Raw genomic sequence first — 16,149 nt, 5'->3', positions numbered from 1 at the left:
TGCTTTCTGTCCCGGACAGAGTGTCCTTCCCACCCCGCTCTGTACGCTGGGACTGAGCCCGTAAGAACAGCCAGCTCGAGGGAGGACACGAAGAGGTGGAAACGCCGGTGGGTGCAGGCGGACAGGAGCAGGCCACACGAGAAGAGCCCGAGGTGAAGAGGAGCCTGCGTCCCTCACGCCGCTCTCGCTGCCTGGCCCTGAGCACTGGCCACAGAGTTGGGAGGCTGCAGCTCAGGCACAGGGTGAAGCCACAGGAGGAAGATGAGGAGGAGGAGGAGGAGGCTCCTCTCTGAGCACAGGAGCTGCTTCAGGTAGGGCTCGGGCTCCACAAGGCCCTCCGAGGAAGCCGAGCTTTGTCTCTTGAAGACCGCGGGTTCAAAGGGGCAGGGGAAGGAGGTGCGGGGGGCCTTTCGCGAGGCCCTGGGTACCAAGAGATCCTCCGCAGGCTGCACGGCGAGGTCTGATCCGGTTATCTGATCCGGTTAGAGCTCAGCCCCTGGCCCCCAGCCAATTACGTGCTCCAAGTAACGAGGCTGGGGGGAGGCACGGCGCTCCTGGCAGCTCTGAGCTAGGAAGTTTGCATACAGCTCTTCTCTCGGCACAGGACAAAGGAGCAAGGGCACCAAAAACCTCGTTTGCATTAGCAGGGAGAGGGAAGCTTCCCACCATCCGACCTGGGCACAGGAAAGCCGGAGAGACTGGTGGGAAGGGAAACGAGACCAGTCTTGGTATCGCCTGCTGCTGGGAAGGACGGAGCAGACCCCAGAGCGCAGCCCTGCAGCCCCTTCCACAACCCTGAGGTGACAGTAACGCGACAGGATGCCAGGGAGCGGGTCCTGAGCCAGCAGGTCCCTGCCAGTCCTCGAAACTTTCCGTGGGACTTCAGTGTGTCGGCTAAAGGGAACAGCAGGGACCACAAACGTGGTAGGTGACAAGTAACTAAACCCTGTAATCCTCTGTAGTGTAGATCAGGGCTGGTCTTCCCTGGGTAAAAGGAGGGAAAACGGAAGGCCGCGATCCCTTCAGGGCGGTGAACTCCAACTCCTTGCTGGCGGTGGAAGTCATTGAAATACCAGACATCTAAGTGCCGAGAATACCTTTGAATTTGGGATTAATTCAAGATGAGGTCTGGTTCTCATTGCTCCACTCAGCTCAGTCCAACTCCTTCAGGCAGGAGAAGAGGAGATACATTTCCACAGGGATTAAAGAGGCTTTGCCCGTAATGAAATATTCACCAAACTAGCCAAGGTAAGTTTCAGACCTGAGGTGCCTTGAACCTGACATGGCGTAACTCAAATGACCTGGAGGAAGGAGAATTCAGACACAGAAGAGAAAAGCATTCAAGAGAAGAGGATAATGCTTGCAAACCCACATGCTTCAGATCTGCAAGGATGGTGTACGGGACGCAGAAGACACCAGGCATGTCAGCAGCGTTACTCTTCTCCTGCTGGGCACGACAGCCTCTTGCTACGAGCACCGATCCCAGCACCATACCCCATGCCACGGGCGGCCAAGCTTTGGCACGGCATGCTGTGGGTGGTGACGCCAGCTCCCTGCCTCACCCGTCCGATGTGCAGGAGCCCCTCCAGCACGCGAGTTTTCCTACTCGTGACTTCTCTTTGCATTACAAAGCAGCTCTGATTCAGCATCTGCTGGATGCCGCTAAGCCCAGCGGAGGCTAACGATTTAAAAATGGGGCAAAGAGTCCTGATTGGGAATAAAGAGCTGCTTCACGAGCTCTGCCAACAGACCTCCTGTTTCTTATTAACAAGATACGTCGGCCTTTCCACACTGCTGTGGGTAGCATGGCCCAGGCGATTAGGGGACGAGCAGAGGGTTTGGGGATGAGCAGCACCACGACCGACGTGCCTGCAGGTGCACACGGAGCTCGGGGCCTTGCGTGCCCGCAGAGGGGGCTGCACAGGATGGAACTGAGATAAAATTCAGAGCCGCTTTCCAGTTACAGTTTCACAATCATTCAGCAAGGACTTTCAACGTTTTTTTTTTTTTTTGTCTTTTCAGAGTGGCTTTTCAGGGTGGGGGCTGGGGCCATACCATCAGACAAGCAAGCAGCAGCATTGTTTCGAGCCAAACTGTAAAAAATTAGTTCCACATTTCCAAGAGACAGCATGGGGTGAAGCAATGGGCTTTGTCTATCCGCCTCCCAGCAAGTTATCATCAGGATGGTAATTAGAGAAGACTAAAATAGGAAGAAAGAGTGGACTCGGATGAGGAGCAGTTTTGCATTTAGCTCCAGAACACCCGGAGCGTGGTGAGGGATGCACAGAGAGGTGTTTCTTTCCATCCTAATCACAGGGCACCTAAAAGCAAAGCAGAAACTAACAGCTTTAAACCAAAAGTGTCTAATTTTAAGTCGTACTCTGTATTTGAAGCGCCAGAAATAGATTAGAGCAATGCCGAGCACTAGGTGCCAATTCAACGGGTCTTCAGAAGTTTTATTTTAAAAAAAGCTGTCCATAGCATTTTGCAAAAAAAAGCCTCCCAGAAGGCTGAATGCCTGCCAGGCTAAGCTTTGCCCTCTCCTGACTCGAGACTTACTCAAAGCTATGTAATTACTCTTGCAGACCTAAATATACCACCGCAGAATAAACCAACGCAGCCCTGCGCCAGCTTTTGTGAAAAGTGGACCTCCAAAGGGAGCTGCGAGCTCCTCGCCTGTCTCCAGCCCTGCGATGAGCCCGAAGGGACCGCATGCCGTGTCCCCTGGCACCGCCGTCCCCGTAGAGCAAAGGTGGACTGGGCAGGGAGCAGTGGGAAGATGTTTTGGCGTGGCAGGAACCTAACTTGTGGGAGCGATGCACAGCAGCAACCCGCTGGTTTATCTGCTTTTACGTCCCGTGCAGAGCTAACAGCGCGCTTGGTGAAAACCACAAACCTCTCCGGGCTCAGGTCTCACGCGCAGCCTTCCTGCAGCTCTGGAGGCAGGCGGAGGAAGGCACGACAGACAGATTTTATAGAAGAGATGTTTACCAACTGTGATTTTAGTGCCACGGACAGAGCAGCGCTGTTCCAGAAAGCCACGATGCTAACTGAGACTTTGCTAAAACAATCACACAGGGAAACGCTTCTAGAAAAAGGCCACGTGTAGGGGCCACGCTACCCAGGACAAGCGCGGGTCTGTCCCAAAAGGCAACCTAGCTATCGAAACACCACAACAGAGAGTAAAACTTCTATTTACAGCCTCAAAGCTGAGCTGTGCCCAACTGGGTGTGATGCTTTAACGCAACCCGCTGAAACAATTTTGCCCGGCTGACCCATTTACAAGAGCAGTTGCTTCGCTCTCGCTTTCTGGCAGTGGCCATACGTAAGAGAGCTAAAAGTACGAAACATCCTAAAAAGCCTACAGGCTTACTGGGGGGGCAGAGACGACAAAAATAGCTTCCCAACGCCAAACACTGCAGCAGAGCAACGCATCTCAGTCTGGCGTTTCGTACACAGCAGCAGACGCGGGTAAACCTCGGGCTAAACAAGACGGTACGGAGATAAGTGCGCACAAAGAGCTGCTTATTCACATCCCCTCCTCCTCATTTACACGGAGGGTGAGGGCGAGCTCTCCTCTTTGTGATGCCCAGCCCGCACGCCCACGTCCCCCAGGCTCCCAGAGGTGGCTCTGGGCGAGCTCCGTCGAGCAGAACCAAGCCCTGCCGGCTCGCGGCAGGCAGCGCGCCCCGCTCCCCTCGCTGGTTCACCTCCTCACGCGGCAGCGCGGCATCACTGAAGCTACGCCTCAATACCGTCAGGCACAAAAATGATAACAGTGTTTTAAGGAGGCCAACGAGGCCATCCCCAGCTCGGATTCATTTACAGTGCGGCTGACTGACAAACGGACTTTGAAGGGACCCCGGCACTCCTGCAGGGGGTCTTCTGGGGAGGAAGGTGGTGCAGGTACAAGGGCATTGCCTCAGTCACAGGGAAAGGAAAAAAAACACCACAAAATCAGGTCAACAGATTGCATCTGAAGGGCAACACCATGTGTCTCGTACAGCATTTCTTTCCACGTGTGTCTTGGCTCTGCTTTCAGCTGCAGACACACACCATTAGAACCAGAACGGCCTGGGTTGGAAGGACCCTAAAGCCCACCCAGCCCCAACCCTGCCACGGCAGGGACGCCACCCAGCAGATCAGGTTGGCCATGGCCTCATCCAGCCTGGTCCTGAACACCTCCAGGGATGGGGCACCCACAGCCTCTCTGGGCAGCCTGTGCCGGTGCCTCACCACCCTCTGAGTAAAGAATTTCCTCCTAACATCTTACCTAAACCTACCTTCTTTGAGTTAAAAGCCATTCCCCCTTGCCCTGTCGTTATCTGACTGAGCAAAAAGTCACTCTCCTTTTTTGTAACCCCCTCTAAGTACTGAAAAGCTGCCGTGACATCCCCCTGGATCCCATCTCCCTGGAGCCTTCTCTTCTTCAGGCTGGACACCCCCAGCCCTCCCAGCTTCTTCCTAGGAGAACCTGCAGAGGACTGCTGACATCCCCTTAGCTCGCGCAGTCCGGATCAATCCCGTGTTACGCCCTGGAGAAGACAGCTACTATTTTAACCTGGTTATCTACTGCAAAGCTCTAACGGAAGAGACACCTTTGGTAAGGCCTGAAGAAACCACCTGAAAATCCCCCTCCCAAAGGGATTTGCTGAGAGCCAGGCCCGTAACCAGCAGCCACGGCACTGGGCTCCCAGCACACCGAGCTTTACACCACCCTCAAACACAGCGGTCCTGCTACAAACACAGGGCCTAATTGCTGCTTTACTGCATGGAAAATATAAAGGGAGGTGAAAATACGTATAATAGAAGGCGAGCCTTTACCTAGCCACTAGCTGGTTTAGATTTACAATCCAAAAGCTGTAGGTGGCCCCAAATAACGGCTTAGGAGCGGGCACTTCAGTGCAGCACGTATTATTAAAGCAAGCTGCATCGCCGTCCTTTTCTACCTGCTGCCAGGCACAGGTACAAAGCAGAAGCAAGGAGGAGGCAGAAATCTGAGCCGGGTGCTGAGAGGTTCAGCCGAAACATATCCCAAGCAGGAGAGGTGAGAGAGAGACCATCTTCCTCGGGAGCACCGTGCCGGACTGGGAAACGGCTGGATACAAAAATCACACCAAAACCCAGGACAGCTTAACCTGGCGGTGTACGAGTGCTCTGTGGATATAAAAATTCAGTTACACGGAGGGGTTTTTGTCTCCCCTGACCAGAATGAAGGGAAAGGACAGCAGGCAGCCCTCCTCAGGGCAGTTCCTCTGTTTTGCCCGGCTTACACCATGGAGCAGCACAAGTGCCAGCCCCGAGAGCCGGAGGGCTCCCCCCCAGCCCCGCGTTCTCCAGCCGCCAGGCGCTGCGTGTTGCACGGCGGGCAGCAGCAGCGGCGGCGACGGCAAAGTGGCTCGGAGATGGACGATGCGCACTGCGTCACTACGAGAACTGAGGGAGTCTTTGTCGTTTGAAACAAGGCTTGTTCGGGTGTTTCGCTGCCAGTGTTTTAACCAGGGGTTCAGCGGGAAGGTCACCGCATCCACCAAGCAACAGATCAACTTCTGGGCTCCCAGCGGAGCCACTTCAAGGAACCACGGTACCAAAGGACCTACTCCCAACCCCGTACTTGCCAGTTCAGTTCTGCGCTCACACCCGAGGGGAAGCAAGGTGCCCACGGGCTCTCTAAAGGCCGGATTTGAGCACCAGTGCCTTTGGAGTGAAGTCCTCACGTGAGCTGGAGGCAAATCCAGCAGAAAGGACTAACAGCAACTGTACGGGAAAGACAAAGCTAACGGAAGCAGCTTCAGGCACGGGTGAGAAGTCAGGGAAAGGAGCTGCCGAGACTGTCTCCCTGCGGGGACAGACGGCACCACGATGTGCGAGGCGGGTAAGGAAAGAGCTGGAGCAAAACCCAGGTGAGCGTGAAATCACAGCAGGATACAACGAGCGATTTCCAAGTTCTCCATCAAAATGAGCCGCTATCTGGTCAGCAAGCGATGGACTTTTTATGGCTTTAAGCTTATCTCCAGCAGGCTGTTTCCAAAGACACGCGGCTTTTGAACTGCGCACTCTCGATAAAGGTGCACCGGGACGAGGCAGGGAGCAGCAATACCTCCTGCAGAACGGGGCAGCAGCCAACCACCAGCAGAAAACCCTCCAGCAGCAGCAGCATTCCTGCCCGGGCGTTAGCAGGTTGTTCTCAAGGCAGCACTTCAGTTGTGCCTGGCCTCCACGCACCCCAACGTGAAACCCCATGCGGGATGTCCCGCAGGTGAGAGCCCTCCAGTGCATCATCTCCTGGACTCACTGTCCAGCTTATCCACGGCTTCTAAAACCTAGCACCAGGGCTTGTTTTTAGAGGGGAAAAAGAAATTCCAACTATTTCTTGCATCTAAATCTTCAAACCTTTAAACTCTTCCTTTCTGATGGCAGTTAACAAAAAGCAGCACGCAGCCGGCGATGGAACGCTACAGCACAAGTTGCATAAGGAAATAAAAATTGGGCCAAACGGAGGAAAAAAGTCACAGGATAATGAACCTTGAAGACAAGCTAAAGAACGAGTCAGATGAGTTTTGGAAGGGTGAGTGAGGGTGGAGCACGGCGAAGGCAGGGAGAAATGCTCTAACAGACACGGCCATCGGGCAGCGAGGATGCACACAGGGCACTTCAGCCAGGGGACACGTGGCACAGCCAGCTTTGAGGGGGCTGTATTTTGTTCTGTCCTCTTGAATCGGAGAAGAAAAGCTGGAGCAAGGACGAGAAGGGCCTGTAGCAGGAAATATCGTGCAACACACCTACTGTTACACGCTGTGCTTTAGCCGGAGCAGCACGCATCCGAGGGCTGCTCGCCACATCCCCAGCACACAAGTGCCTTCTGGTCAGCGGCCAGGGCCGTGCGCCAGGAGCAAAAACCCAAACTCTTAAGCGTAAAGGAAGGAATAGCTGGATGGGTGACTCAGTTACTGAAATACGAGTCTGTAACAACGCGCAGATCGAACGCGGGAAGACGCATTGGCTTTTTATAAAAAAAAAACCCGAGCACGCACTGAGTCACCACCCCGACTCCCACCTCTATTGTTCTGATAGACTCATTTGGAGCTGGATTAGCCCAGCGAGAGTCAGGTGCCAGGCTGCCAAATCCATCACCGGAGCTTTCTTATCGTAAGCAAATGCACGAGTATTCACAGAAAACACCAGGAACAGCTCTGCACTGCAGATTTCGCTTGGTCTGCCCAGGTCAGCCCTGAGCTCTGACGCTCAGCTTACTGCACAAGCCAGCAGGATTTGGGGGCGCAAGCAACCCCGGGGTGAAACCTCTGTGGGACTGGAGAGGAGAAAAGAAAGCCTCCCAAATCCCCCAGTACCCGTGTGCCCTTTGGACAAATCACAACAGAAATCTGCCTCGTAGTTCTAACAGATAAAGGAACCAAAGCTTCAGAAAACCCCGCAGGTTTGCTCCAAACAGGCGCTTGCAAGGCGAAGGTAGATTAATTCACTGTCTCTCCGGGACACCACAAGTTTCTGTAACACCGAAGCTTGGGAAGCTTTTTGCTTGTGGCAGCCTGTAGATGTGAAATGAAGATTCACCGATTATCCGCTGCTGATATATTTATAAACTTGCTTCATCCCCTAAGTGTTAGCTGTCAATTTGAGAGATTCCAGCTTTGCCTTTTGCTGCCTAAATTTGGGCTCCTACTAAAGAAAGACAGCAACGTAAAATCCAGCAAGGAAAACTCTGGTAATGTCCCTACCATGAGGGGTACAAGAGATGGCCACGACTCCGTGCTGCAAGAAAGTTGTGCTTGTGAACAAAGTGCTCTTATAAATAAAAAAGAAAGCCACCTTTCCAAGCAAAAAAACCAAGCCCCTCACACACACTGAGATGAAAAATCAAGACATGGGTCTTGGGATGGGATATTCCAGGGCTTTGCTGGGACAGCAAGTCTGGAAAAATGAGAACTCCGGAGGGAATCGCCACAAGACCAGGAACAAAATCCCCGCTACAAGCGACGTGCACTGAACAAATCTGTTGGCCTCCAAGGCAGATTTATGGCACAGGAAGCCATGCTGAAGCTCAGCTATTCAAGCTACGCGTTGTGCCAGTATCAGCCCCATTTCAACCAGGAGACTTCGCCAGCGTAGCCGTACCAGAGAAGCCTTTGTAGTGTAAATTAACCTGCACACGAGGCCAAGTTCATTTCGGGAATAATTTCATTAATACCGCGTGATGTAACATCACTGCAATTTGGCTCGAGTGTGCTGAAGAGCTCTTCAGTAAATAAGCTGCCTGAAGTCAACCCCGGTGCTAAAAGTATGTTTAGTTACCCAAGAGGTAACACCCTGCTGTGCCCAGACATGCTCCGCTGTGAATCACCTCTACACAGTACACATTTCGTCAAAAACAATAAAATAGTCCAGGAAAACATCCCTTTGTGTGTGAAGACCAGCTTTTCCATCCCATCACGGATGTTTTATGACGGTTCATTTATAAAGGCATTGTTCAGCAGCACGAACCAGGTCACTGCGTTTAAGGACAAGGCTTTAAGGACAAGGTACAGACGCGTTCTCACTGTACCTCAGGCTCTTCCATCAGTATTTGTTGCTGCTTTTCTGCAAGAAGGCTGCTCAGCAGAGGTCTGCGAATGACAGAAAGCTGCTGAATAAAGCCTGCTGCATCCCTGTCTCGTCGCCATCCCGGTGGCGACAGGCTGGGAGTCTCAGCGCTGCCGGGCCCCGTTCTCCTTTCCCATCTTTTCCTCTTGCCTCGACTCTGGCGTGCGTCAGCCCCGGTGTCACGCTGTTTCAATACGCAGAGCCGGCAGAGAAGGACGAATTGCCTTTTGGCTAGATTTTATCAGTTTAACACAAATGGTGAGGTCAGAGGAGTGCCAGAGCCAGCACGGGGGGAGAGCAGGGGGACGGAGACGCAGCAGTCGGATCGGCTTCAGCTGCCCCAGACCCGCAGCTCCAGCTAAAAGCAGTTCTCTGGGACCGATACCCCGTGACGTAACGGCACGCTCACACTGCACTGACAGCACCCTAATCAGAGAAAGGTAATTACATAAATTACATCTCGGTTAAGAGCAGAACGAGGGAAAGTGCTGCACTTGGTGACACATCAGCCTGTGCTGGCTGTGCCACCGGGAGATGTTAGGCTAGGCTCTCGCTGCTCGCCTGCCAGGAGCGGGTTTTGGAGGATGAGAGTATTTACCTCCCCCGGGGCTGTCACCACCGGCAGTACTCAGACACATCTCCGCGATTCTCCTCTGCTGAGAGCCGCTGCAACCGGAGACAAGCAGGAATCCCTACTGGAGGGAAGGCAACACGCAGGTTTGTTTTGAAAGAGCAGTCACGCTCGCATGGCATTGCCGTAAACCTACGCCAGAAAGCAACCTTAACGAGAACAGCGGCCAAACGGCGTACCATCAGCTACCCCCAGCACCACCAGCAGGGTATTTCACAAAGCTGGAAGCAAATGTAAAAACAGCTATAGGAAATCCACTGCCCCACAGCGCAGCGCTTCCCTCGGGGCAAGGAGCACTGCAGGCTACTGAAGGCACACGATGAGCAGCTCTCGAAAGGAATTCAGCGTTTATGCAGATGCAACTGCCCGGCGTTACCGAAGTATGAAATAAAACCTAACAGGCCACTGGCAGAAGCCAGGAAGAGAGCTTCCCTACAGACGGGCTGCTGCATGATGATCTGTACTGAGGAAGGCAGCCTGTCCCCAAAGGAGCCCGCGCTGCTCAGCCTGGAAGCAGGACATGAGCAGGACCCGGTACAGCCAGGCTACAGCAGTAAAAAAGCTCAGCCACTGCTTCGTGCCGGTGCGATGGAGCATTAAGAAACCTGAAAAGATTGCTGGATTATAAATAATATCCTACGCTCCTGCCTCACAGTCAGCAACGTGCAGGCACAGTCTGCGTGATGATGGGAAGAACTAGCAGAAGAAACAGAAAAAGCATGGTGAAAGCCACTGAAAACCCTGGCGTCACACCTAACCTCGCCTTTGCTTAGCATGAATAAAGCCTGAAAGAGTCTGATAGGAGGCTGGTGGCAGGGGGAATAAAACTCTAAGCCTGCTTTTTCCAGACAAGCCTTTCCTTCCCCTTCTCCCGGCCATCGGCGCATCGCGATGAGCAATGTTATCCCCGAGGGACTGGAAACAGAAGTGACTGGGCAGAGAAGAGGGTAAGCAAACCCCCGGCAGCACTCGTTCTGCCTCTGGTTCTGCGGTGCTCACACTCCCAACTTGCACTTCAGGAGGAATGGGATCTCCAGCTGCAGGGCACGGTGCAGGCAGGCACGTGCCGGTCCCTTCCCCATGCGCCAGCCTCTGTTGATCATTAACCCAGTAGCCAGTAGTGATCAGCTCGCAGCAGTCACTTCCTAAAGTTTTATTCTGGAAGCAAAACGGAGGTGGCTACCCCAAACTGAAGCCCTGAGGCCGCGTCCCATTTACGGGATTTTCTCCTCCTGTGGGTTCCTTGCTCTGCTTTTCCATCGCAAAGCCAGACTGGAGTTTAATGCTTGATAAAAGGCCCTAAATGAGACCTCAAACTTCATTTTCTACATTTTGTAGACTGAATGGCAAGAGAAGGGACTTGCCTTGTTTCAGCTAACGCACAGCTCTGGGAAGCTGTAATCCCCAAAACGTTTTCTAGCTTTAGCAGGTTTCTTATTATTTTATAGAGCACGTTTTGGGGCTAGTTACCGACCACACGCAGGGCGATGGTTTCTGCAGCTCTCTAAAGCTGCATTACTAATTCATGCTGCAGCTTTCTGGTCCTTCCAGCACAGTAAATCCACGTGCTCTCTTCCTTCCTCCCACGTAAGCAACCTCGGTGCTTTCAGCCCCAACAGACAGCGTTCATTTCTTATTTAGCGTACAGCAATGGCAGTGTTTTTAGCTTCAGTCCCATCTCCTGCAACAACACGGGACCTCCTAGCACACGGCCTCCTCTCAGCAACGAAGTGTGATGAACTCAAAGGAAAGGCGTAATCCTGCTGCCCTGCCAGCCCACTTTGTCTGCAGGGAAAGCATCCGCTACAGAGACCATGTACGCTGTGGCTTATCTAGAATATCCTGTCTCTTCAGCACTTGCCTCCTCCCAAGCCTCCAGTCTCCATGCGCTTCCTGTTCATTTTCCTCCTCATCCCCGTCCCCTTTCCTCTTATCTTTTCCTCATCTCAGCCTTATCAATGGAGCTACATGGGAGACTCACGAGAAGCACGTGAAAGTGACACCCGTGACGATCAGCGCTCTCGAATCCCTCCGAACAATTCCCTTTCTTGCTCATCGGATTAAAAATACACCGAACAACAAGGCTGTTCATCCAGCGAACACAGGCACAACTGTTTGCCAGTGGGAAGAGCCTTTCAGACCCAGGCGCTAGGACGGGATGCTGAGCCCCGCTGCGTGGTACCAGAGCTCACGATGCCAAGTCAGGGTGCTGATGTGCATCGTGTCCCCCAGCAAGTGCACAAAGGCATCATGTGAAGAACCTGCAAGAAAAAAAACCACCTCTCATCCTGCAGGTTGGGCAGCTGGTGCTGGGGGGGGGGGGGGGGGCAACACGCAGCCACCTGAAATAACACGGCACGGATTTCTGATATGAGCCTTTGGGCTGTCACAAAGGAAACAGCAGATCCAAACCTTGGTCCAGGATATTCCTAAAGGCTGCTGATTTATTATGTAAAGAGCTAGAGAATAATTCCTGACCCGTTTCAGAGACGGCTGCAGCCCCAGCTCCGACAGGGCAGGGCTGGCAGCGCACAGAGGATGCGGAACGTATCCTGTTTGAAAAGGGAGGCCACGCAGAGCCACATCCGTCTGTCCTCGCACGGAAGGAGACCTCGCAGAGTCCAGCGCAGGTGATGGTGCAAGAGCTCACCGCGCCGTTCCTGCGTGCTCCCGAGCGGACAGACGTGCCTTGCAGTGGAAGGGGTTTCTGACGTGAGGGAGAAGCCCGAGATCTCTCCTGAAATGCTAGCAGATGTAGCTCCCTGCAATAAAATAGTAAGAAATAAATCTGTGCCTGCCTCATTTATCTAGAAACTAGCACCAGCACAACTTGCTGTTGGCAGCTTACGGCCTATTAAAACACCAACAACCGTGCAGAGACCACAGGCTCCCGAAGGCGTGCACCAATTCCTCCCAAATACAGCTTCAAAGCTAGAGTCAACACCGACGGCAGCTAAAGAGCACAGAGGATAAACAGGCTGGAAGCCATTTAGGTTTCCCCCTGTATTTCAGAAATAAATATGGGGCTTAAGGGGAGCAGGGGGCACCCTCTGCTACCTGCCCTTGTCCTCGGCCAGAGCTGATTTAATTGCCACTCCGTAAATCCATCGGGCTGCAGGGCCCCAGCCCCAAGGAGCAACTCTCGGAGCCACGGGCTGCTCAGCTCGCGCAGGTAAGGCTGATTCTAAGCGTTAGGTGTCGGGCACTGCCAGCTCCGAGGGGGAAACCTGAAAGCAGCCCGCAACCAAACGTTTACAGTCACAGAGCTCATGATTCTATGATTCTAAACCCCCTTTTTCTCATCTCTGCTGCCTGGTTTCCCTATGTTTGTTTCAGAAAACAAAGGGGTGCAGGTGTTACGCCTTAACTGTGCTGAACTAGGCTGGGTTTTACTGCAAGCCATTTCTAGAGGCTGCATCCAGACGCCTCTCCACCAACACTCCCAGCCCTTTCCTGAGGCTGCGGCCAAGAGCAGGAGGTTACCACGTGTAAGGCAAAGAAGCTGCTCCGGAGCGTTAACACTCGCTCTCTCGACCCATACATTTGGAATATGTTCACACATGGGGAAGGCCTACGTTTCCAGACACATTTGCAACAAGAGCACTTTAAAAGATTATCACACCACGTGCTCTAGCAGCCCCCTCCTTTCGCCACTGCTGGTTTTCTTCCCCTCCTGGAGAGGCTGACTCCAGAAGAAACCAGTCACCTCGCCTTTGTTTTAAGGCAGGCAGCGGTGAAGATTTACATCCCCGCTGGGCTGAATCAGTCCTGTAGTCGCTGGTGAGCCAAATGTAACGCTCTTCTGGCCAGAAGGAGCCAACGAGGGTAAACTTAGTTACCTGAAGGATCTCTAGCATCAGGCACGATGGCTATTTATGTGAGGACAGTGAATTAGTTGATTTCTGACTCGCACCACAGACAGCTGGATTTCAGAGGCGGTGCGACTTGCACCTGCCCTAAGAGAAGCTCCTGATTCACCAGTCAGTCAGGGCACCGCTTCTCCCCTTTCCTGATGTCCTACAGAAAGGAGCGTGGCCGTGCCTATGACTAAGACAATGATGCTTTACATCCCCCCGCAGCAGGGAAGCGGGCAGTTCTAGGACGCTACCATCCGAGGACGGCAGTTGCACAAACGCTGACCTTAATCCACGTGGAGCTGCCGGTACGAGCAGCCTGCCCCAGCATTTCCTCTGGCTGCCGGGGCGCAGCTTTACACGCACACGGAGCGGGAAGCGGCCTCTCACCCTTACTCAATTACAAGCTGTAACAACGTTCTCGGTTCAAGCTACAGCACCGAAAAACTCGGAGGCCAGACCACCCTAACAGGCAGGGACGGCTCTTCCCAGATCATGACTGCTCCACTTAAGCCTCTGTACGAGCGGCTGCTGGGCTGCAGGAGGCCAAACCCAGTCTCTGGTCTGACTGGTGCCACAGTGCCAGGACCAGAAAGCCAGGCTGAAACGCCAAACATGCTCGAGAGAGCGTGCTCCCTAAGGAAACAGCCTGAGGTGGACAGAACCACTGCCTGGGCTGGAAGTTGGGATTTTTTTTTTGCCTTCAGAAGATGACGTGGAAGGTGGGAAATGCCCTCAATGTCGTTAAGCTCTTGCAAAAGCCTTCCCACTGGAGTCAGCCAGGGGCTTTCAGAATACAATCCCTTCCTTTGAGTCCAGAAATACCAGAGTGAAACCGCTGGCAAGCTAACGGAACAAGGCAGGACGAGGTGTCGGGACTCCGTGGCTGACACCTGGCCTTCCCCCCCTTTACATCAGGCACCAGCGGCGCTCCCTGCCAGAAGTCAGTCAGCAGCGGGGGGAAGAGCAGCTGGCCGCCACTCGGCATTAACTGACACCGTAAGCAAGGGGGGCGTTAATCAACTCTTCCTCTGCTGTAATACCCGAAGACGTAAGCACACGAGCTCCGTGGGGCTGTGGCTTCAGGCCCTCGCTGGGACGGCCGCGCTCCTGGCCAACCCCGCAGCCACAGCCACCCGCGAGCCGCTCGGACCCGATCCCTCGCCCCGCCGGACCCGAGCCCTCCCGGTGGGGCTGTTTCACCATCATCTGTCTAGGAACAGAGGTTCACACCCCCTCGGAAAGCTCCGACCCGGTGCACGACGCAGCAGCCCATCTGCTTCACAGAGACGGTTGCCATGAGCACATCCCCGCGGCTCCGCGCCTGCTATTTTTAAAGCTACTTGGGAGGCAGCTGAACTCGCCGGCGGTTGGGCTATTTCGGTACCGGGATTAACAGCCTTCGAGGCACGGACCGGTACCGCCCCGTGGGGAAACGGCACCTGCCCGGCCTACACCTGGCCCAGGCGCGCTTCCAGAAGACCGACTTCCAGAATCCAGCAGCGGCAGGGCCACAGACGGCGGGGGTCTGCCAAGCGGAGCGCTGTAAGCTGAAGCTGGTCTTATCCTTAGAAGACCTGCCAGAACATAAGGAGACGATTTTACAAACAGAGGAGGAGGAGGAGGAGGGAAGGGTGAAGGGAAATTTACGGCTGCAGCTCGAGTCACTGAGATACCCGCGGTCTAATGTGAGGCCTTAACCCAGCAGGCGTGGAAAGAGGGCACCTGCCTGTGAGGAAAAATAGAAAAAACGCAAAAACGAGAGACGGATCCTCAAGGCGATGTGCTGGCAGGACCTGGACCTCTTCCAGAGTGCCCTCAATTCCTAAGAGGGTATTTCTGAAGGCACTTCAGCCAGGTTCCCCTCAGGGACCCCAGGGGACTCAGGACCAAGGCGCCCTGCCCACAGGTCACTTGAACCCGCTGCCGCCCGGCAGCTCCAGGCTCACCACAGACATACGCCCGCTTTCAGGTTACCCGCTGTGAACACCCTGAAAAACCTCAGTCCCTGGAGAACCTTATCTTCCCAGACAACCCTCTCTGTTCCTCGTCTTAAGTCGCTTAATTGAGGAAAAAGAAAACCCAACTTGGCACATCCTATACCTGCTTCTGCCCCCTCCGTTCACAGACTCCGAATGGCGTGGGACAGACACCTCGTCCAGATCAACTCTCTGAAACCACACAGACACCAGGAGCTCCTGGTCTGCTCGGTCACAGCTGCACACTTTTTTTTATTGCCACAGACCAAAGAGGCCCAAAGGGACTGCAGGGCACACACCTACACTTGTACCCAAGCGGTTCATCGCAAGATGACCCGACAGAACTCCACTCCAAACACAATCATTTTTGGAAGTGGCTGATTTCAGACAAACAACCACAGGTCCTAACTAACTGCATGTACTCCCCAAACACCATGGATACAGCATCTACTTCCCGATCCTTCCCCAGATCCACACAACCTCAAAAAGGTCACGGACCAGGACTCGAGCGTAGAGCAGAGCCAAGGCATGGCCAGGGAGCCTCTCCGTGCAGTAACCGCTCCTCACTGTTCCTGGAAATCCATCCCTCTCCAAGTTTCTTTAACTGCAACAGGGGAAAATATTTGGAAAAGGTCAAATGACTCAATACCACCGAGAGCCGTCACTTTTCCAGCAGGAACAGGTTTCCATGTGCTCTCAGACCGCAGGCAGGTTAGGGGAAGGCAGCAAACCGAGCTGCCTGCTTCCCCCCGCTCCTTTGTGAGCCACCAGGCCACTCGGGCTCAGTGTCCGCGTTTGGTTTGAATTACAGCTGATGTCGGTGCTGGAGCACGGCTGTGATCTGCAACGCACCACGCACAGGGTGCTGCTGAACCCCAGCCAGCTCGGAAAGCAGCCCCACGCAACCCGCACGGCTGGCAGCGCCCGCAAACACCCGCGCTGCGCTCCCAAAGCTGCCTTTGAGGGCAGCAAGGAGATGGAGACGGACGTTTCCTAGCACGGGCTTTTCCTGAGCCACCCCCAGTTCAACTCGGTTCACCGCGGCTCCGGGAAGCGGAGGGGTTAATTCCTTCCCAAGTTCACA

At 54.0% G+C, this 16,149-nt stretch overlaps 1 protein-coding gene across 3 annotated transcripts in view; it reads right to left on the bottom strand.

Moving 5' to 3' along the window:
• Positions 1-16,149, bottom strand: part of EEIG1 (estrogen-induced osteoclastogenesis regulator 1) — a 36,938-nt gene that overhangs the window by 17,519 nt on the left and 3,270 nt on the right. The gene's annotated exons all lie outside the window — the stretch shown is intronic.

Source organism: Anser anser (assembly GCF_964211835.1).
Source record: "Anser anser genome assembly, chromosome: 21".
In the NCBI taxonomy this organism is placed as follows: Eukaryota; Metazoa; Chordata; class Aves; order Anseriformes; family Anatidae; genus Anser; species Anser anser.
This window is presented reverse-complemented; position numbering and strand designations above follow the sequence as displayed.